Source organism: Suricata suricatta, chromosome 1 (genome assembly GCF_006229205.1).
Source record: "Suricata suricatta isolate VVHF042 chromosome 1, meerkat_22Aug2017_6uvM2_HiC, whole genome shotgun sequence".
In the NCBI taxonomy this organism is placed as follows: Eukaryota; Metazoa; Chordata; class Mammalia; order Carnivora; family Herpestidae; genus Suricata; species Suricata suricatta.
In genome coordinates this window covers 63,187,929-63,211,869 of record NC_043700.1, presented here as the reverse complement: position 1 = coordinate 63,211,869, position 23,941 = coordinate 63,187,929, and positions in this window count along the sequence as shown.

The window sequence follows — 23,941 nt, the reverse complement described above, 5'->3', positions numbered from 1 at the left end:
TGGAATGTTTTCTTTGTGTCTTCATCAATCTCTTTCATAAAAGTTTTATAGTTTTCAGCATACAGATCTTTTACCTTTTTGGCTAGGTTTATTCCTACATATTTTATGGGTTTTGGTGCAATTGTAAATGAGATTTATTTCTTTATTTGGTTTTTTTTTTTTTGGTGCTTCATTATTGGTGCACAGAAATACAACAGATTTCTATACATTGATTTCATAGCCTGTGACTTTACTGAATTGGTATATCAATACTAGCAACTTTTTGGTGGAATCTTTTGGGATTTCCACATAGAGTATCATATTGTCTGCAAAAAAGTGAAAGTCTGATATCTTCCTTAACACTTTTTATGCCTTTTATTTCTTTTTGTTGTCTGATTGCTGAGGTTGGGACTTCCAGTACTATGCTGAACAACAGTGGTGAGAGTGAACATCCTTGTCATGTTCCTGATGTTAGGGGGAAAGCTCTCAGTTTTCCCCCATTAAGGATAATTTTAGCTGTGTATCTTTTGTATACGGCCTTTATGATGTTAAGGTATGTTCCTTCCACTTTCTTAAGGGTTTCTATAAAGAAAGGATACTATATTTTGTCAAGTGATTTTTCTGCATTTATTGAGAAAGTCATGTGGTTCTTATCCTTTCTTTTGTTAATGTGGTTTATTACATACATTGATATGCAGATATTGAACAACCCCTGCAGCCCAGGAATAAATGCCACTTGAATGTAAATAATTCTTTGAATGTGTTGTATTCTATTTGCTAGTATCTTGTTGAGAATTTTGTCATCATGCTTTTCACAAAAATTGGTCTGTAATTCTCTTCAATGGAGTCTTCATCTTGTTTTGGGATCTGGGTAAAACTGGCCTCATAGAATGAGTTTGGAAAATTTTCTTCTATTTCTTTATTTTTATTTAATTTTTAAGATATTAATTTGTTTTTGAGAGAGAGAGAGAGAGAGAGAGAATGAGCAAGGGAGGGGAAGAGAGAGAGGGAGGCACAGAATCTGAAACAGGCTTCAGAGTCTGAGCTGTCAGCACAGTACTCACAAGCAGTGGGATCATGACTTAAGCCAAAGTCGGACACTTAGTAAAGGGAGCCACCCAGACACCCCATTTCCTTCTATTTCTAATTTTTGAAACAGTTTCAAAAGAATAGATATTAACTCTCCTTTATATGCTTTGTGGAGTTCTCATGGGAAGCCATCTGCGCCTGGACTCTTGTTTGCTGGGAGATTTTTATTACTAATTCAATTTCTTTACCGGTTTATGGGTCTTTTCAAATTTTCTATTTCTTCCTCTTTCAGTTCTGGTAATTTATATGTTTCTAGGAAATTATCCATTTCTTCCAGGTTGCCCAATTTGTTGGGATGTAATTTTTCATAGTATTCTTTTATAACTGTTTGTATTTCTGCAGTGTTGGTTGTGATCTCCTCTCCATTCATAACTTTATTTATTTGGGTCCTTTCCATTTAATTATTGATAAATCTGACTAGGGATTTATTAATTTTGTTAATTCTTTCAAAGAATCAGCTCCTAGTATCATTGATCTGTTCTACTGTTTTTTTTTCTTTATTTCAATACCATTGATTTCTGTTCTAATCTTTATTATTCCCCTTCTTCTGTTAGTTTGGGGATTTATTTGCTGTTCTTTTTCTAGCTTCTTCAGGTGTGTAATGAGACCTTCCTTCCTCTTTCAGGAAGGTCTCGATTGCTATACATTTCCCTTGGATGACCACTTTTGCTGTATCCCAAAGGTTTTGGGCTGTTGTGTTTTCATTTTCACCAGCTTCCATGCACTTTTTTTTTTACTCTTTATTTATGGGTTTTTTTTGTTTTTTGTTTTTTTTTTTGGTTAATGCATTCATTCTTTAGTAGGATGGTCTTTAACCTCCAAGTATTTTTGGTCTTTCCAATTATTTTCTTGTGGTTAAATTCTGGTGTAATACCATTATAGTCTAAAAATATGCATGCAGTGGATTTCAATCTTTTTGTAACTGTTGAGAGCTGATTTGTGACCCAGTATATGATCTATTCTGGAGAATGTTTCATGTGCATTTGGAAAAATGTGTATTCTGTTGCTTTAGGACGAAATATTCTGAATATATCTATTAAGTCCATCTGGTATTGAATGTCATTCAAAGCCATTGTTTCCTTGTTGACTTTCTGCTTAGATGATCTACCCATTGCTGTAATTGGGAAGTTAAAGTCTCCTACTATTATGGTATTATTATCTATGAGTTTCTTTATGTTTGTCATTAGTTAATCAATTTATATATTTGGCTGTTCCCAATTTAGAACCACAATTATTTAAAATTGTTAGATCTTCTTGATGGATAGACCCCTTAATTATGATATAATGCCCTTCGTTATCTCTTGTTACAGTCTTTGTTTGAAAATCTGGTTTGGGGGCACCTGGGTGGCTCAGTAGGTTAAGCCTCTAACTTCAACTCAGGTCATGATCTCACCTTAGTGGCTTCAAGCCCCACATTGGGCTCTGTGCTGACAGCTCAGAGCCTGGAGCTTGCTTTGGATTCTGTGTCTCCCTCTCTCTCTGCCCCTCCCCGTTCATGCTCTGTCTCTCTCTGTCTCAAAAAATAAATAAAATATTAAAAAATTAAAAATTTTGGTTTGTCTAATGTTAAGTATGGCTACTGTGGCTTTCTATTGACGTCCATTAGCATTACAGATGGTTCTCCATCACCTCATTTTTTTTTTAAGTTTATTTAATTTGAGAGAGAGAGCGAGAGAGAGCACAAGCAAGCACCTGATACAGGGCTCAAACCCATGAACCATGAGATCATGACCTGAGCTGAAATCAAGGGATTTCAACTGAGCCTTAACCAACTGAGCCACCCAGTGCCCCTCCATCCCCTCACTTTCAATCTTCAGGTGTCTTTAGGTCTAAAATGAGTCCTTATAGGTGGCAAGATGGATCTTGGTTTGTTTAATCCATTTAGATCTCCCATGTTTGATTGTAGCACTTAGTCCATTTACATTCAGAGTGATTAATGAAAGGTATGAATTTAGTATCATTTTATTGTCTGTAGAGGTCATGTCTCTGGTGATGGTGATGCTATCTAGTCCTTTCTAGTCTTTGTTGCTTTTGGTCTGTTTTGTTTTGTTTTGTGTTTTCTCCAATCAAAGAGTGTCCTTTAAAATTTCTTGTAGTACTGGGTGGCTCAGTTGATTAAGCATCTAACTTCAGCTCAGGTCATAATCTCATCACTCCAAAATTGAACCCTGACTCGGGCTCTGTGCTGAAAGCTCAGAACTTGGAGCCTGTTTCAGATTCTGTAGCTTCCTTTCTCTCTCTCTGCCCCTCACCTACTTGCACTCTGTCTCTCTCTTTCAAAAATAAGTAATTTTAAAAGTAAAAAAATTAAATTAAAAATTTTTTTGAAAAATTCTTGCAGAACTCTCCATTTTACTGATCATGAATCCATTTAGTTTTGGTTTGTCTGGGAAACTCTTTATCTCTCCTTTTATTCTGAATGGCAGCCTTGCTGGATAAAGAATTCTTGGCTGTGTATTTCCCCCACTCAGCATATTGAGTATATCCCTCCACTCTTTTCTGTCCTGCCAAGTTTCTGTGTACAGATCTGCTGTGAAACTGAACTGTCTTCCATTATACATTAAGGACTTTTTTGTTTTTAATAGAAAAGAAAATAGAATAAAAAGTTGGTTACTCTTTATCTGAGAAAGAGAGAAAAACAACAACAACAAAACAGAAACAAAGAGAAGGAACAAACAAACAAACAAAAAGAAACCCAAATGAAGCTAGATCCAGTTTTCCATAGAACTGAAACTTTATAGCACACGATGATCCCTTGACTAAGTGGGTGGAAGAGATTTGTGCTGGTATTCTGGTATAGGGACCTACTGCTCTGGTTCTCAGGAAGACTTGCCCTATTGGAGCTGTGACTGGAGGGTGCAGATGGGTGGGGCTTTGTGTAACAGCTTTGTTCTCCACTTAGTGGCACTGCTTAGATCATGGGAATCAGTACAGGTGTGTAAGTGGTGAAAATGGCTTCACCCTGCTCTCAAGTCTCCAAAGTGGGAATTTAACACCCTCATACACATGTGATCAATCACCCCTCCTTTTTCTTAAGCTTCAATCTGCCACCCCTATGTCCAAGCTGTTCACCTTCCAGGTGGTGCCTTCCTTCAGAGTTTTATATAAGATGGATCTGTGTTTCAAGATCCCACACTTCAGAGGCCCCTAGGACTCAGGTGTGCACTGACCATCTGGGGGAAGATCTTAAGGAGCAATAGCTGAGTAATGACTTGTTCTAGAAAACATTTATAGACCCCATAAGGGCAGAAGCTCAGAGTTTATGGTAAATCATGACACATAGCCAGTGCCAAGATTTGCTGCCCTCAGCAAGTGTATTTATTCCTTTATCCATAAATGTGGCAGCTCTCTAATGCCCTCTGGGACTTTTGCCTGCCTGCGAAGAGGCCATATTGCATCTGCCCAATGCACTCCAAGCAGATGAACCCTTTCTTTCTCCTCCGCCATACTGCTTACTCTTAGGGATTCACTCTGCTTCCTCACCAGAGCACTGGCAGGCACTAAGCTCCAAAACTTATGTGCTCCACTATTTATAAAAGACTGGTGGTATTGAAACCCTCTTCTTTTCCTCCATCAATGGTTTTGGGGAACAGATGTCTTGTCCGGTCTCCTTGGAGTGTTTTCACCCGTTCTCTCTCTCTTTTTCTCCAGTTACTTTTGGAGGGAGTGTTTTTCTTGCATGATCCCCATGCGTGGAACTCTCTTCCCCCTTTCTCTTTCTCTCTTCGTCCTCTCTCTGCAAAAACAGCTCCCTACCCTTTTCAGCACCACACCTTTTCCCCGCCTAATTCACCTCTCTGCATGGCACACATGTCAAGATCTCTCACTCAAATTATGCAGATTGTTGGGTTAATCTACAGGTCAGTTTCTTAGGTGTTCAAAAGAGTTTGGTGTTGCTCTAGCTGTATTTCAAGGATTAGACAAATTCAAGGTCCCCATACTCTTCTGCCATCCTAACTCCTCTCCCTATTATTATTATTGTTATTTATCTGACAAAATAAACAAAAAAGAAAATAAAGAATTAGGATGCATTGGAATGCATTAGGATGCACTTTTAAAGTGTCATCTAGTTTAAATTCAACAACAATTTAACAATTAGCTACTATCTGTCCACTACAGTGGCCCAGTTATTGTGGAACCACGTTAAAATGTGGACAAGGTTCCAATACATATGAGTTTCAATTATGCTATTATGCCAAAGCAAGGATTGCTTTATATTAAAAATATCTGAGATCGAATGGCCTTGCTGCTATATATCTTTCAGCTAGTCAATTATCCTTAAGCTTCCAGGAAGCTCCCCAAATCTATCTTGATAGTGTACATAAACAGTTTTGCATGAGTTTTATGAACATTCTGAACATTGATAATAACAATAATAGGTGAACTTACTTAAAATATGTTTATTTTATCATTATCATAGAATCATTCTATATTTTTCAACATGCATTATTTTATTTACTTTTTACTGAACCTTAGAAGAAGTAATTTTTGATATGCCCATGATCCAGTTGAAGGAAAAAGTTTTACTTGCTCGTATTCACAGTCCTCCTTGCTGGCAAAATAGACAGCTGACCACATCTCACTTCAGAGGTAAGTGTTCGAGCCTCGTGACTCACTCACTGCCTCTTTTCACAGTTGTCATTATTTCCTCTGTGTGGGAATTGCCATGAAAACCATGAAGCATGAATTTTTAAATCACTTTGTCCTAAATTGAATCCCACATTTGAAATTTACTACCCACTTATAAAAACAAAGGAGTTAAACTTTTAGAGAGAATTGTCTCCTAGTGATTCTTTACAAAAAGCTTTCAGTATAATGCACATTACAGTCTAATATTCACGTTTCCTCTTCTTACCCTACAACAAAAAAAATGAATCCTTAAAAATACTCATGGAAATAATAGATTGAAATCTCCATAATTCAGAAGTGTGAAGTAATTACTGAGTTAACAAAAAAATTTTTAATATATTTGTATTGGTTTGAATATATAATTTGAGGTAGGCAGCAAGAGTTTCTAGTAGGAATTTTTTAGATTTAAATGCTATCAAATCATCACATTATTTCCATATAGATAAACACAGATATTGAGTAACACTTGGATTAAGTTTTATAGTGGAGATAATTAATATTCTACATATATTACACAGTTGTTTACAATATACTGTTCTTCAATCATCTACAGGTAAAGCATACTTATGTTCTTTAACTATTTTTAAAAGTAGATGAAATTCTAGTACATTAATTTTGCTATAAAAGACATACAATTTTGATCTATGTACCCTCAATTTATTAATCCTTCTATGTGTTAAATTGTAGACAGGATATAGAAAATATAAATGTTTTCATGATAAAAGCATTTTACACTTATGCTGTAGAAATCAATCTTTTATTAATCAGTCGATTCTGCTTGGTAACAAAGATTACTGAACAGCTAATGTATCTCAGAATATCCACAACATATTTGAATAGGTTTCTGTATCTCTGATGCTAAGTGGGGGAAATGGCCAAGTTTGTGGGAGAAACAGGTATTTTCAACAAAATGTAGTGGATTTATGAGAGTTATAACAGCAAAAAGAATGTACTAGTATTAAAGCCCAGAGCAGAGTCATTTCCTTCAGGAAGATTGGATATTATGGGATATTTATGCCTATGTTTTAAGCCACAGACCATATAGTCAAGGGGTTCCATCCAGAGTTAGATAGTCCAATTGCTGCTGAAGCCTGATGAGAGCTTAGAATATGAAACAAAAGTAAGTATTTGAAAACATTATTTACCTTATAATTAAGTCAACTAAACTAATTTTACATAAATGATGTATTTATCTTTGGAAGTTATGGCTTGCAACTATCTCCTACTGTAGAACATTGCATTTTTTCTCCTGGCAACTTTTCTTTTTAAAATGTTTCTTCACTCTGTGGTTGAGGATACATGGTGCTTTGAGCATGCTTCCTTCTTCCTTTAGATTGATTGTGTTCTAAGTCCTACAATGCACAGTCTTTCTCTTCTTTCTGGATTCCATTTTATCATTTTCCTATTTTCTATTTCTGACTCCCTATCTCCACTGGCCTTACTTTGGTCTAGACAAAATGTTATGAGCAATAGCTTCTTTTCTAATCTTCCAGTTTCCATTCCATTTTAATATCACCTTCCATACTTTTTTTACAAAATGTAATTCCAATCACGTTATTTCCTCATTAAAATTGTTCAATAGCTCTTCAGTGCTTTCAGGATATAGGTCAAACATCTTTCTGTTTAATCCCTAACATTCTATATAACTGATTCCTATTTTAACTCCTCCTTATTTATCTTTTCTATTTTGTTCAATTATTTATGGACAAAACTGGCTCCTTAGCTTTGCCTCAATAAATGTACTTTTGTGCCTGTGTAATTTTTCTCAAGTTATTTCTTATGCCTGGAATGACCTCAACACCTTGGTTTCATTATTCACTTGAATACTTTCTCTTTCAATCTACAACCCAAATATCTTTTTTTCTAGGAAAGCTTTATAATCCCACGTTTTATTTGGATGCTTCACACCAGTGTTTGTTGTCAGATGCATCAAGCACTGCTGAGACTACGAATATCCATATGCTACTAAAAGATGTGAGAGTTTTGAAAATTTTTTTTAAATTTTTTAAATGTTTATTTATTTTTGAGAAAGAGAATGCTCATTGGGGAGAGGCAGAGAGGCAAAACAGAGAATCAGAAACAGGCTCTGCGCTGGTAACAGGACCCGATGAGGGGCTGGAATTCATGAACTGTGAGAGATCATGACTTGATTCAAAGACGGGATGTCCAACTGACGGAGCCGCCCAGGTGCCATGAACTTCTTTATTTTTAATTAATCATTTTACACTAAAATAACTGAAGATCCACAGGGTATTATAAAAATTAATATGGAGGGATCCCATGTACAGTTTTCCAAATATCTTTGATAATAAGTTCTTGCTAAGGATAATAGAAGTTAACAATGAGGATACTGACATTGATCTTGTTAAGATTTCTGCAATTTTACATGCACTTTTCTAGGGGTATGTTCACATACACATATGTGTGTATTTAATTCTGAGTAATTTTATCACTTCTTTACTTTTTGTGTATCTGTCACCACAGAAAGAAAACAATTCCATCACCAAAAAAGGATCCCTCATGTTATATTTTCATAAGTGCACCCACTTCCTCCCCCATTCATAGCTCCAGCTCTGGCAATTGAATACAAATAGGGCAGCTGGGGGGCTCAGTTTGTTAAGTGTCTGACTCTTGATTTTGGCTCAGATCAGATCTCATCTTTCATGAGTTTGAGCCCCATATCAGTCTGTGTGCTGATGGTGTGGAGTCTGCTTAGGATTCTCTCTCTCTTTCTCTCTCTGCCCCTACTTTATCTCTGCTCTCTATCTCTCTCTATCTCTCAAAAAATATATATAAACATTAAAAAACTAATTAAATCACATATCTACATATTTTTTCATTTCAAAAGTTTATATAGTAAATAAATGGTAAATAAAATATGTTATGTACTTGAAATGGAATATCACCCTTAAAAAGGACTGAAATTCAGACACAGACACATGACATTAGCTAAAGTGAATTAATTCAGTCATACAGAGACAACTGTTATATAATTACATCTATATGAATTAACCTAGGATAGTCAAGTTCAGAGGCAGAAAGAGAATGATGGTGGCTAGGGTTTAGGGAAAGGTAAGAGTAAGGAGTTAATGTGTAATGGATATACCACTTGGGGAGGATGAAAAAGTTTAACCATAATAAAACATGCTATCTAAGTCAAGTGCTATAGTATGTCAACTTTTGATGATAGATTTTTTTCACTCAGCATAATTCTGTGGATATTCATTCAAGCTGTGTAACCATAGTTGACTGGCTTTTCACTTGCATAATAATCCAAAGTATGTACGTAATATGATTTGTTTACTCATTCACCTATTGAAAGGCATTTGGGCTGATGCCTGTTTTGGAATACAAAAAAACAAAGTTTCTATTAAAATTTGTTCACAAAGATTTGTATAGATATGAGTTTTTATTTCTCAGGGAAAATGGTCCAATAGTGAAGTTTCTGTATTGTACAACATTGTATGTGATTTTTTTAAGAAACTGCCAAACTTTTCCAGAACGCTGTACCATTACACATTCCTGGCAGCATGGTATGAGTGATAAGGTTTCTCGGCATTCTGTCCAGCATTTTGTGTGAGCATTATTGTTTGTTTTAGCCATTCTGACAGTTGTATGGTGACATCTCATTGTGGTTTTAAGTTGACTTTTCCTAATAGCTAGTGAAGTTGAATGTCTTTTCATGTGCATTTGTCAAATCAGTATATATTTTTTAATGAAATACTTGTTCATGTCTTTTGGCAATTTTATGATCAGGCTTTTAAAAATGTTACTCTTGAGTTATGAGTTCATTATATATTCAAAGCAGACATTTTTATTGTATATGGTAAGTAAATAGCTTCCTCCAATATGTACTCTGTCTCTTCACCCTCTTCCCAAGTGAAAGCCATTTGCAGATATCTAGCTATCCATCTATCTATTATCTATCTAACATCTATATATCATCTATTAATTTTGTGAGGTCTGATTTCTCAATTTCTGCTTTTATGGATCATGTTTTTGTTGCCATGTGGAAGTCTTAGCCTAACTGTAGATCCCAGATATTTCATGCTACATATTTTATGTTTCTAATTAACCAGTTTTACAAATTTGAATTAGTTTAAATTTATAGAAAAATTGAGCTGAAATTACATAAAATTCTCCTCTACTCCCTCACCTTTCTTTCATAGCTTTCCCTATTTTTAACATCTTGCTTCAATGTGCTATATTTGTTACAATTTCTAAGCCAATGTTGATACATTATTACTTACTAAAGTCCACAGCTTATATTACTCTGCTTTCTGCAGTTAGGATTTTGACAAAAGTATAGTGACAAGTGTCCACTACTACTTGTATTTTATTGAATGATTCCATTGCCCCAAAACTCTCCAGTTTCCCCCATCATTATCCTTCTATCCCTCCTCCTGACTGCCCAACAACCACTGATAATTTTATTGTCTCTATAGCTGTGCTTTTTCCAGAATGTCATACACTTGGAATCATACATTATGTAGTTTTTTTCAGATTGCTTTTTTTCTCGTAGTGGTGTATATTAAATTTTCTTCATGTCTTTTTGTGGCTTGATAGCTTATATATATTTTATCACTGAATAATCTTCTTTTTTATGAATGTACCACAGTTTGTTTATCTATTCACCTATTAAAGGATATCTTTGTTGCTTCTGAATGTTGTTAATTATGAATAAAACCACTAATATATTGTGTGAAAATTTTTGTATGGATTTCAAATTGCTTAGTTAAATACCAAGGAGTGAAATTACTGGGTCATATGGAGAGAGTATATTTTGTTTTCTAAGAAAGTGCCAAATGTCTTCCAAAGTGGCTATATCATTTTGCATTTTCATCAACAATGAGTCCTGTTTTTTCACATCCTCATCAGCATTTAGGGGTGTCAGCAATTTGAATTTTAATCATTCTGTTACAAAAGTAGTTATATTTCATCATTATTTAAGTTTGCAACCTCCTAATGTCATATGATGTTGAGCAACTTCTCATATCCTTAAACATCTGTGCTCTTCTTTGGTGATGTGTTTATTTAGAACTCAGTTTTAAGTTGGGTTTTCTATTTTCCTTTGTTGAATTTTAAGAGTTCTTTGTATATTTCAGATACTAGTGTAAAGTATGTATTTTGCAAAATTTTTCTACTTTTCTGTCATAGAACTACCATCAAAGTGTTTTTGCAATGCTTTTTCTGCTAGTCTGTGGCTTGTTTTTTCATTGTATTAAAAGGGGACTTTTGCAAAACAGATGTTCTTAAATTTAATTAAGGTCTAATTTATTGGCTTTTCTGGGTTTCCATAGAAGTTTTAGAACCAATTTGTCAGTATCCACAAAAAAATGGTATTTTGATTAAAATTGCATTGAATCTATAAATTAAGGTAGAAGGAGCTTACAGCTTGGTAATATAGAATTTTCCTATCTATGAATATGGAAAAGCTCTCCATTTACTTATATAATTTTAAATTTTTTAAATTAGAGTTTTGTAATGTTTCTTAAATAAATCTTGCACCATTTTTTCCCAAATATTATCAAGTACAATATATTTCCATATGAGCTTATAATCCATTTGGATTTTTTTTTTAAATATTTATCTTTTAGAGAGAGAGAGGGAGACACAGAATCCAAAGCAGGCTCCAGGCTCTGAGCTGTCAGCACAGAGCCTGACATGGGGCTCAAATTCATGCACTGCAAGATCATAATCTGAGCTGAAGTCAGACGCTTAACCCACCGAACCAACCAGGTGCCCCTGAATTATTTTTTTAATAAGTTATGAGACTTTGGTTAAGTTTTATTTTTGTATTTTGGTTTTATTGGCAAAGTTGTTTTGGTTGTTTTTGATTGTGGATGTCCATTTGCTCCAGCACCATTCTTTCCTTTTTTTTTTTTTTTAAGAATTGGAGTTTATACTTCCTTTTTTATGTCCATCGTTTTCTCTCTCTTTCTCTTTAAATTGGGATATAATTGACATAAGGCCTTATTTTAGTTTCAGGTATACAAAATAACAGTTCAGTAATTTGTATATGTTATGAAATAATCACAATAAGTCTAGTTAACATGCACCGTCATACACAGGTAAGAATTTTTCTCTTGTGATGAGAACTTTTCAGATTATATTCTTTGCAACTTTCAACTATGCAATGCAGTATTACTAACTACAGTTGCCAGGCTGTGTCTCACATCCCCACCACTTACTTAGTTTAGAAGATTGTTCTAGCTAAAACGATTGTTAGAGCTAGAAGATTGTTCCTTGCGACTCCTTTCACCGATTTTGTCTGCAACCGCCCCATTGGCCCTGCCGCTGACCACCACTGTTCCCTGAATGTATGAGCTTGTTTTTTCTTTCTTCCATTTTAGAATCTACACATAAGTAAGTTTATACGGTACTTGTCTTTCTCTATCTAACCTATTTACTTAACATGCCGCCCTCAAGGCTCCTGCTGTCACAAATGGCAAGATTTCATTCCTTTTATGACTGAATAACATTCCATTGTGTGCATGTGTGTGTATGTGTGTGCACGTGCATATACTATATTGTATTTATCCATTTATTCATTGATGAACACTTAACTTGTTTTCATATATTAGATATTACAGATCATGTTGTAACTGCAGTAAGCATAAGGGTGCATATATATTCTTTATTAATGTTTTCATTTTCTTCACATGAATACTACCCAGAAGTGAATTTCTAGAATATATGGTAGTTCTGTTTTTCATTTTTTAAAGAATATCTTTACTATTCTCAATAGCAGTAGCACCAATTTATACTCCCACCAACAGTGCACAAAGTTTCTCTTCTCTCCACATTTTTACCGACATTTATTTCCTATCAAAAAGATAGTCACTCTAAGGCATGTGAAGTGATATTTCATTGTGGCTTTGATTTGCCTTTTCCTGAAGAATTGTGCTGTTAAACACTTTTTCCTATCCCTGTTGGACATTTATATGTCTTCTGTGGAAAAGTTTTATTTAGATCCCTACCCATGTTTTAATCAGATCATTTGCTTGTTTGCCACTGAATTGTATGCATTCTTTATATATTTTGAATATTGACCCTTTATCATATACATGATTTGCAAATATTTTCTCCCATTAATTTTTGCTCTCGAGATCAAAATTTTAAAAATTTGGGCCAAGAACAATGTTAAGGACCTTATTGCCTAAGTTGCCTTCTAGGAGTTTTATTGTTTCAAGTCTTACAATTAAGTCTTTAATTCATTTTGAGTTATTGTTTACTTATGATGTAAGATAATGGTACAGCTTCATTCTTTTGCAGTTTTGTCAGTTTTTTGCAACCCATGTAAGGAAACTGTTCTTTTCCCATTGTATATTTTTCACTCCTTTGTCATAAATTAATTGACCATATATATTCAAGCTTATTTCTAGGCTTTTATTTTATTCTTTTGATTTATGTATCTTTTTTTATCCCACGGTCATAGTATTTTGATTACTATAACATTTTTTTGAATTTTTTAAATGTTTATTTATTTTTGACCCAAAGAGAGACAGAGTGGCAGTGGAAGAAGGTCAAAATCTGAAGCAGGCTCCAGGCTCTGAGCTGTTAGCACAGAGCCCAACACAGGGTTCGAATTCATGAACTATGAAATCATGACTTGAACTGGTCATAATATAGTTTGAATCATGCAGAGGGGACTGCCTTCTACTACCTTTTCTGATGTGATCTAGTGGATTGGCCTGTCCACGTCCTGCTGTTGCTGCTTCGATGGGAAGATTGGGTCACTGCAACCAAAACGGTAGAACAAAAAATGGTTTTGTCCCGAGCTCTGTTGATCACATTGGTGCAGGTAGGCTGGGTCTGCTCTTGTCACTGAGTATGGGTTTTCTTCCTAAGTTCAGTTGAGATGCATGTTTCCTAGTTCTCTAGCCAGATAAAATATACTCTCCTTTATTCTTTAATTTCTGTTTCTTTCTCTCTCTCCTTCTCTCTCTCTCTCTTCCTCTCTCTCTCTCTCTCTCTCTGTGGATACGTGTGTGTATATATATATATATATATATACGTGTTGGCATTTCTGTGTTGTACAGTATACATCTACCCAATCTAGAAGTTACCCATGCATTTCTCTTTAAGTCTTGATGTCTCTAGCTAGTTCATCTTCATCTTTTCAACCTTCAGAGTATTTTTATGATTGTGTTATTTTATTTCTATTGTGCTTAATTGTATATGGATGGAAAAAGGAAAAGTGAATCTGACCCAAAGTTATTAATTGACTTTAATAAGCTCAAAATGATAAACGGTAATTTATTTTTCAAAGGAATTGGCTTCTGGACTGAGTATCATAAGAAAAACTATTTAACAGGAGTTCTTGCATCTTTACCTTACATCCTAGTCTGTACAAAAATAGTTTGGGGACACATCATATAGTACTTAACAGTGTAGATAAATTTTGAAGTATTTAATCTTCTTTCTGCTTGAAGTTGCATAATTTTGACAAGAATAAAATCATTATAGATAGGATCCGATTGCAAAACGACATAGAGATCGATGTTGTGAGACAAGCTCTGTAAAGTTGTTTCAAATTTAACCAATATTAACAAACATCGGTAAGCATTGGCAGTAGATGAACAGAGAAGTGGAAAATATCTTTTTCATGGTAAGGAATTCACCCATTCTATGGCAACCGCTGAAATTTTGAGAGCAGGAATTACAAGACTGAATTTGTTTCTTCTTATAAATGTGATAATCCGGTTAGTATCATTCAGGCAACAAGTGGGCCATCTTATACAAAACAGAACAACCAATAAATATTTGGCGACCTGCCGCGGTCATGGAGGAAGTGCAGAATAGAATATAGAGGACTCGGAGACTAGGACGTGGCAGTGATCTATATACGCTGTGATGTTCCTCTAATACCAAAAATACTGTTCTGTATTCATGTCTTCCTATAATTGAACATAACATTAAAAAGTGTTTATTCTTGATGGAATTTAAGCATGAGGGAAGAATGTATTTATTTAGGTGGAGCTGTGAATGGTGGCCTGGGTACAATTTTCAGTTTTATTTGTTGTCATTTTTTGTCCCCAATTTATATGGAGTCTTTCATCTTGTTTTGGAAACTGTTTTCCTTGAATCGTAAGCCAAGTTTTATTGTGCCACATATAATGTCTGTCTTTCATACAGACATCATGGAAACTAGTAAGGAAATGCAACAGTAAAAAATATTCCTTTGACATATGCAAAGTCTTCTGAAGTACGGTGAAATTTGAACTTTAAAGAATGTAAAAATAGGATAAATAAGCACAGACAAAATCTATTGGAACTTTCATCAGCTTAGTTCAATACAAAATCCTGTTTGTAATGCATGTTAAATTAACCAAATCAAAGGTGATTCCTTCTCATCTTCTGACCATTTCCATTGCAGCAGTGTGGGTGGAACTAGAGTGTATTAAGCCGGACAAAGTAAGTCAGTCAGAGGAAGACATATGTCATATAATTTCATTCATGTGTAGAATTTAAGAAACAAAACAGATGAACATAGGGGAATGGAAGGAAAACTAACATATAAATGGAGAGGGAGCAACCCATAAAAGATTCTTAAACCCAGAAATAAACTGAGGTTTGCTGGAGGAGAGGTGAGGGGGACAGGCTGAATGTGACGGGCATTAAGGAGGGTACTTGCTGGGATGAGCACTGGGTGTTATATGTTAGTGATGAATCACTGGGCTCTACTCTTGAAACCAAAACTATACTGAATATTAACTAACTTGAATTAAAATAAATACTTTTTTAAAACCGTGACTCCATCCTACTAGTGTAAAATTAAGTATTATGGATAAACTATACTATATGATTTTAAATAAGTATACTTTGCCATATTTCAAACAGATAGGTCCTTTTTTCCTAAGTGTGAAAATGTTATTTTTATGTTCTTTTAAAAGAAGTTCCTTACATTATTTTTACTGGGTAAGTAATTAGTAGCTTGAACAGTGATTTCAGACACTTCTGAAATCAATATACCTCTTAAGATTTTTATCTTAAAAAATGTTACATGTTGTGCATAGAGTATTTATATCAAAGATATAATATTTAGCTAAATAAATAAATAACGGGCCTATTGTCCAGGCCCTCTAGGTGTCACTCCCCTCAGAGCTTCTGACTCCCACTGTTGTGTGGTAGGATTCTATGGAGCTGCCAACTGAGAAAGCTTATTCTTCCCAGCTGCTAGTGTGAAGGTCCAACCAAATCTGAGTCTACTCATGTCTGCCAAAGGCAAAAATCTCTCCCCTTCCAGCTCATAAACTGTCTGATTCAGTCATTCTAGACATTTCAAATAAAAGCAGCTCTTGCTGCTAAAGACATAGGCAGGGATACATGCCCCATTTTAAAGCTAAACCACAAATCCTTAACGTTGCACAAGAACATAATGTTCTGATTGGCCTCATATTGTAGTCACCCCAAATATACCTTCAGTCTTCCCTCCTGCTCAACTTCCTAAAATATTCCAACTCATTTTAGTCTGGATGTAAGCTCTGCTCTACCAGTCAATGTTTCCATCCTTTCACTCTTCTATTTTATAGTGTTGTTCAGATAGTTACTAGATGTTTCTACAGTATGGTACAATTGAATTGGTAATAAGTTTACTTTCTGCATCAAGCCTGTGTTTGGTTCTTTCTCATTTGAATTAGCTAGAGCTTACTAGACTTTATTGCTATATGGCGTGTAATGCATTTAGTACTGTTTTTATGCAAACATCAATTATGAAACTAAATTACTTTTGTTTTTAATTTGGTTTTCAAGCAACAAAATATCAATATGTAGATCATAAAATCATTATTTTCCTTTGATTTTAGATGCTTCTGTTATAGTTATGATAATTAAATGTATATTACCCCAATGATATCAAAACAGATCCTGTTGAAAAACAAAATTTAGATAAATACTTTGTAGGAAGAGAAAGAATCTAATTATATGAGGAAATTTGGATCTATGAATGAAATACATAATCCCAGAAACCCCCATAGCATCTCTATAATAAAATAAGCAAATTGTAGCCAAAATATATCCACATTATTTTTGACCAAATGACTAATTAAAATGAATGAAAGTGGGAGGAAATAATTTATTCTTCCTGGTAAGCAAACTCTTTGATATTGTTTCCAAAACCAAGCTGAAATATATTGCATCATAACATGTTGTTACTAATAGCTCTAAACAATAAAATAATATTTCAAGATTTTGAGGATCGAGTACAATACTAACAATTATAGTAATGACTAAAAATTAGTATTAATAAGAACAAATTTCTAGTAAGTTAACTTTTAATGCATATTTTATCAAATAGTTATTAATCATCCATTAGCACATAACAAATTACCCCCTAACTTTGTGGCTTAAAACAATACACATTTATTATTCCAAAGAATCTGTGGCCCCATAAACTGAGCATAGTTTAATTAGATACCCCTGAGGGGTCTCTGCCATTTACTAAAAGAGACGGAGAGACATTGAAACAGAGACAGGGGCAGAGATGCAAGCAGGATAAAGGTTGAAGTTGTTTTGCAATCTAATCTCAAAGGTGACATTCAATCACTTTTAGAATATTTAGTTCCTTGGAAGAGAGACGGGAAGTTGGCTCACAATCTAAAGGAAGGGAATACAGCAGGGCATGAATACCAGGAGGCAGAGACCCATGGAGGCCATCTAGGCTGTCATCTCCCACCACTTATTTGTGTATGTACGTGAACAAATTTATCTATTGTTAACAATTACTATTGAAAATCTCTCCTTAAAGCCAAATGCAGTTAGTTGTTTTATATATAGCAAAAAACTTCACAGGATTGATATAGTTTCATTACAGTAAAAAATGATGTGGACAAAACAATCACCTAATAAATGGCAACTAAAGTTGAATAAATGCAGTCTCAGCTCATACCTAAGGTGACCCAAATCTCTTTCAGGAATTTACCTAAGTAATAACATGGTGTCTTTTTTTTCTTCATGTTTTATCAACTGACTTGACTTTCATAGTCAACCAGGGAAAAACTAACACCACAAGTAATCGCTGTATGTGAATTATTCTTTAATAAAAGGATTCTATGTTCACACTTGAAAACTTTTTGAAAAGTTTCTAATTATGCTATTTTGCCACTAATGTTGCCACTTATGTTTTCTTATGGGCAAGAAAAACTTCAGCATGCCAGCTGTGCATTTTTAAATGCTCCTATTAACTTACTAAAATGAGAAGCATCCACACTGATGCACTAAACATGCGAATTTGAACCAGATTGCATCAGTTAGTGGTGAAGTATCTTTTCTGAGTGTACTATATGTTTGTCTGGAGTTTGGCCCACATTAGAAAAAAAAACCCTTTAAGTTAAAATAGGATATTAGCTAAGTAGAATTAAATACTAACCAAAGATCAATGCAGATAGTCTGAATAATATCAAAACTTCCTAGAACCTCAATATCAAAAAATATATTCTCCCTTCCACTGAAGGACCCAGGTAGATATTTGTGGATATGACAACCCAGAACCCATAGATAAGGAGGAAATCATAAAAAATTGACTCAAAAGTTATTATCTACAAAGAAGCAGTTATGCTACTATTTGAACTGTCATCAACAATGATAGAAAACAGTATAATAATTTAATATCAACTATTTGAAAAAAAATTTCAATTTACATTCATGCATTTACTTTATACCATTCAATTAAATGTCTTTTTTTTTCTTTCCAACAAATTTCAATCCAACAAAAAGGCCTTAACACAAATAAACCCTTAGGAAAAAAAAAAACTGCTGAAAGATGTATTTCAGGAAGAAGTTCTAAAATACAAATAATAATATAAGTAAGAAGGTTTGATATGTGAGGGAAAAAGTGTAAAACAATTAAATTGATTGCTTAAAATAAAAATGAATTTAAAAAATTTGAATGACTAGGAATCTATAAGAACAACATTAACCATTTTCAGTTTCTCTCATCATTGTTTTATAATTTTCAGAGCACAGATCTTTCTTTCACCTCTATAAGTTCATTCATGGGTATTTTATTCTTTTTTGGTGCAATTTTAAATTTAATTGTTTCCTTAATTTCTCTTTCTGCTACTTTACTATTCATGTATAGAAATGCTATTGATTTGGGGGTATTAATCTTAAATCTTGTAAATTTCCTAATTTCATTTGTTACTTCTAGTGGATTTTTGGTGGAGTCTTTAGGGTTTTATATTTATAGTGTCATGTCATCTGCAAATAGTGACAGTTTAACTTCTTTACCAATATAGATGCCTCTAATTTATTTTCTTACAAAAGAAAAGGTCCATAGATGGACCTAAAGAATATTAGGCTAACTGAAGTAAGTGAGACTGAAAAATAAAGACATATACCATATGATTTTACTTATATGTGAATTCTTAAAATAAAAATAATTAAAAGAATAAAGAAAAAAAAAGTAGAATCAGATCTATATATACAGAGAACAAGCTGGTGGTTCCAGAGGGGTAGGGGATGGGAGATAGGCAAAATGGATGAAGATGAGGAGATACAAGTTTCCAGTTATGAAATGAGTAAGTCACGGCAATAAAGGCACAGCACAGACAATGTAGTCAATGATATCTTAAGAGTGTTGTATAGTAACAGATGGTAGCTACACCTGTGGTGAGCACAGAATAATGTATAAACTTGTCAAATCACTATGTTGTACATCTGAAACTAATGTAACATTGTGTATAAACTTCACTCAAACAAAAAAAAAAGCTTTTAAATGAAAACAAATAAGCCTCCATAGCATTAACCAAAATAAAATCTGAATTTTAAAAAAAGAATATTGGAAGTAAAATGCTCTAAGATGTTCTTTTTACAGGAAATAAGTAAATATGTTTAAATTTATAGTTTGATAATTTATGTATTTTAAATTCTCATAATAATCACTGAAAAGTGGCATCTTAATAGTAAAAAAATAAAGTGAAGAAAAAATTAATTCATTTGAAGGCAGGAAAAAATTTTAAAAAGACATTTTTAATTAAGATTAATAACAGAAAATATGACAGTAGATTCAGGCCAAATAATACTTATATTCAGGCTCAATGTTAGCAGAATAAATTTGCCAATTAAAAGGCAAAGAATGCCAAACTAGATTAAAACCAAACTGTAAACTTTTTAAAAAGGTCCAAGAAAAATTGTAGGAACACTAATAAACTGAAAGTCAAAAGTGAACAATATCCCAGGCAATTAGGATATCAGATAAAATAAAGATAAAGTTTATGCAGATAAACACTAGGAAAGTAAACAGTATCTTTAAATAGAAAATGGAATATTAACCCACACTTACCATGTATCATACATAAACCAAAGACCACATCTTCTGTCCATAAGAAATTTAAGTAAGATATAAATAGCAAAATAACTTTTAAAACTTTTATATATATGGAAAAATATTTTATTAATAAGTTGTGTTAAGATGTTTAGAAGTAACTTGATGAATAGAAGTATCACACTTCGACCTTGTTGCAATTACGGGAAAACCACATATTTTTGTTTCCTTATTTTATTTTACTTTGCTAAGGTTTATTAAGATAGTTACATATAGTAAAACAGTATACAGTGCTGTAGATTTTGACAACTATATGTAATCATATAATCACCACTGAAATCAAGATATAGAAAATTCCCAGCGAACCAAAATGTGAAGCACATCCCCCATAATCCCAGCCACATTTATTTTCTGCTCCTATAGTTTTGATTTTCAGATCTCCTTTATCCTTTCTCTGATTCTGAGCTCTACGCTGAAATTATCCAGAATGCACATTCTATTTATTAGATCCGGTTCATTATTTACAATTTAGTCTATCACTGCCATAATACTTTGCATATTTTTATTAAAAAGTGATTAATGAAATGGAAGATTTATAATCTACACTTGAGTCAGAAAATATTACCTTGTGACTTACATTAATCACTATTTATTAACATTTTAGTTATTTTGTAATTTCTGTGCCCTTCCGTGATCACTAATCAATACTCATTCACTCAACAAATCTATGTGGAGCTCTCGGGCAATATAGTTACCTTGATAAACCAAGGAAATTTCTCTCATATAATTAATAGGTTTGTGGGAGAGACCAATGTGATTTTTAAATTATAATAGAAATGAGTGGATCAAATAAGGCATCCAGAGTTCTTTGAATATGAAACAAGATTGATTCTGTTGACCACTGTGTGCCTATTCATAGTACTTGGGTTTTGATGAGCTACGTGCCTCTGTGGGTTGGTTTTCATTAAACATATAAAATTTGGGTTATTTTTCTTTTCTCCCCAATTGTTTTTACACATACTCTCTTCTTCTGGGCGTCCAATTCCATGTATGTTAGACTGTTTGATATTCCCCTTCAAATCCTTCATGCTCATTTTGTTTGCCTCCTTTTAATCCCTCTGCTCTTTAGTTTCATTACGGTGTCATGAGAAGAGCCCCTTCTTGAGATAAAGTAATGAAAAGCTTTGAAATTATTCCTCTTAAAGTTACACAACGTAGAGCAGATTCAGCTTTTCTAGAGCTAAATATTGATCCATATATAAAAGCGACTGAACCATAATTAAGTGTGTGTGTGTGTGTGTGTGTGTGTGTGTGCGCACACACGTGCATGTGAAGGCATGGTTATTCTGGTGATCTGACTTTTGACTTAAATATAAAATGCTTTAATGAGTTAAAAATATTTTGTAGGTTGTATGCTTAAAATATGTTCTTCTTTTAAAAAATATTTAATGTTCATAGTGATTTTTGATAAGGCTCAATCAGGCATCATAATGTCCAAACATTCTATTAATAAAATTTTTGTCTGTACGCTCTCAAAAGGGAGTCATCACAACAGAAAAAAATAATGTGCCAACATTTTTATAAAATTCAGTTGTTAAAAAGTATGCCTATAATAATAAAAGTCTTGCTTTGAAAATTAAATATAAATTTTATCAGGTTAGATTTTATTTTAAACTCTTCTTATTTATATAGAGTTTTGGTGATCATTCATTTAAAAGTCAGGCAAATGTGCAATCTCAACCTGTAAAGTTTAACCATGTGCAAAAAAATATGGTTTTGTTGATAATACTGCAACATTGTGTTTCCACAGTCCTTAGAAGTAAAAAAAAAAAAATGATGTGTTTTTAAAATTTCATTGAGCAATGTTTGGTATAACAGAAACATTTTATTATTCACAAATAATTAGGGCAAATTTTAATGTCTTCATCTGGTGTCTCACTCCTTTCAATAGGTAGATAGATAGATAGACAGGCACATGGATACATAGATAAGGATAGTAGATGATAGATAGTAGATACATAAGTACATCACTAGATGGAGCATGGTAAAATATTAAAATGGGAGTTAATACTGAATTTAGAATCATACATAACGTTGTAATATTTAGTATTGTTTTTTGCAGTTTTGGTGATGGAGATAGTATAAAATAGAGAAAGAAATCACAGTCTTTATTTAACATCATTAAGTAATAGGACCACTCCACTGACATACTATAAAATAAAACTTAAAAAATAAGTGTATCTAACCTATACATATATGTTGAATAGAGTAATCTTGAATAGATGGGTATTCTCTATATAACTATTGCAAAGTCTTAAATAATATTTAAGCAATAATATAAACTTGGTTTTATTTTTGTAAAATATGATAACCTTTGAAGCCATTTAATGATTGGCACTGATTTATATATTTATAAGTTACTCTGCTTTGTCACAGTCAGATAATGAGAAAACTAAGCATCAGAAATACTCCACCACAAAGCAAAACACAGGTTTTACAATGAGAATAAGTGAAACTCCAAGTTCTAACCTACTGCCGCCTTTATGAAAGATTCAAGTGAGGTTAACAAGGGACAGTGTAAGTAGGCTAATTAATATCTCACCCGACAGAAGGAAACCTAAACAAAGCATTTGCTCCTTAGAATAGGACTAGACAAAAAAGAATGATGGCACATTTCTGCAAATAACTCTTCCTTTTTTGTTTGTTTACTAGTTGCCATAAATAAGCCAATTTGCTGTACATCCCCATCTTCAGCAAATGAGCTCAAGTTTTTAGTTTGGAAGTATGTTTCCTTTACTTCTTATTTCTGACATTTTAATCTTTAATATACAATTAGTATACCTTAAAATTCTTAGTGGTCCTTGCTGAAACACAAAGCAAGGAGAAGAGATGGCTCCAATTTAGTTTTTTTTTTTTTTTTGCATTTTCAAATTTGTTTATATTAAATTAACAAGTATGGACTATTTTTGTTATTAAAATGAAATCTTAACACATTTAATGTTCACCATTATAACTAAGTCCATATACATAAAATGTGTTATATTTTAACATTAAATATGAACTTGCATTTCAGTTTATAATGATTACTCACAGAGTGACTTTTGATTAAAAAACAGTTTGAGGAGTATCTGGGTGGCTCAATCATTTAAGCATCTGACTCTTGTCACGATCTCACAATTCATGAGTTTGAGCCCTACATTGGGCTCTGCATTGAGTTCAGAGTCTGCTTGGGGTTCTCTCTCTCTCTCTTTTTCTTTTCTCTCTCTCTTTCTGCCCCTCTTCTACTCATGCATCCTCTCTTTCTCTCTCTCTCAAAATAAATAAATAAATTTATTTTTTAAAAAGAAAATAATTTAAATCAATTTCTAAATATCCTGTGACATTACTATATTCTTGAATTGCCTAGACTCCTCAAGAGAAGTATTTTTTCCAAGTTTTTATTCAAATTCCAGCTGGTTAATATACTGTGCAATATTATTTATAGGTGTAGAGTTTAGTCATTCATCACTTACATACAACACTCAGTGCTCTTCACAAGTGCCCTTCTTAATACCCGCCATCTGTTTAACCCATCCCTCTACCTAACTATCCCTGGAACCATTAAAACCATTTGTTCTCTAAAGTTAAGAGTTCAGGACAAGTATTTTAATCATAACTATGTAATATGAATAGATTACCAATCGTCATTTTACAGTTATTGACAGAGTAACTGATCAAACCCACTATTTTGTAATCCAAGTTTTCATTTTTCCAACACATTTCAAGAAAAAAAAATCTTTCCTAATCTTTTCATCATTTTATAGTATTGCATATTGCACTAGTTGGTTAAAAATGTGTTGAATTTTGGCAGTGCATGCGCATTTAGGAATTTGTCCATTTCTTCTGTGTTGTCCAGTTTGCTGGCATATAATTTTTCATAGTAATCTCTGATGATTGCTTGTATTTCTAATGGATTGGTTGTAATAGATCCTTCTTCAT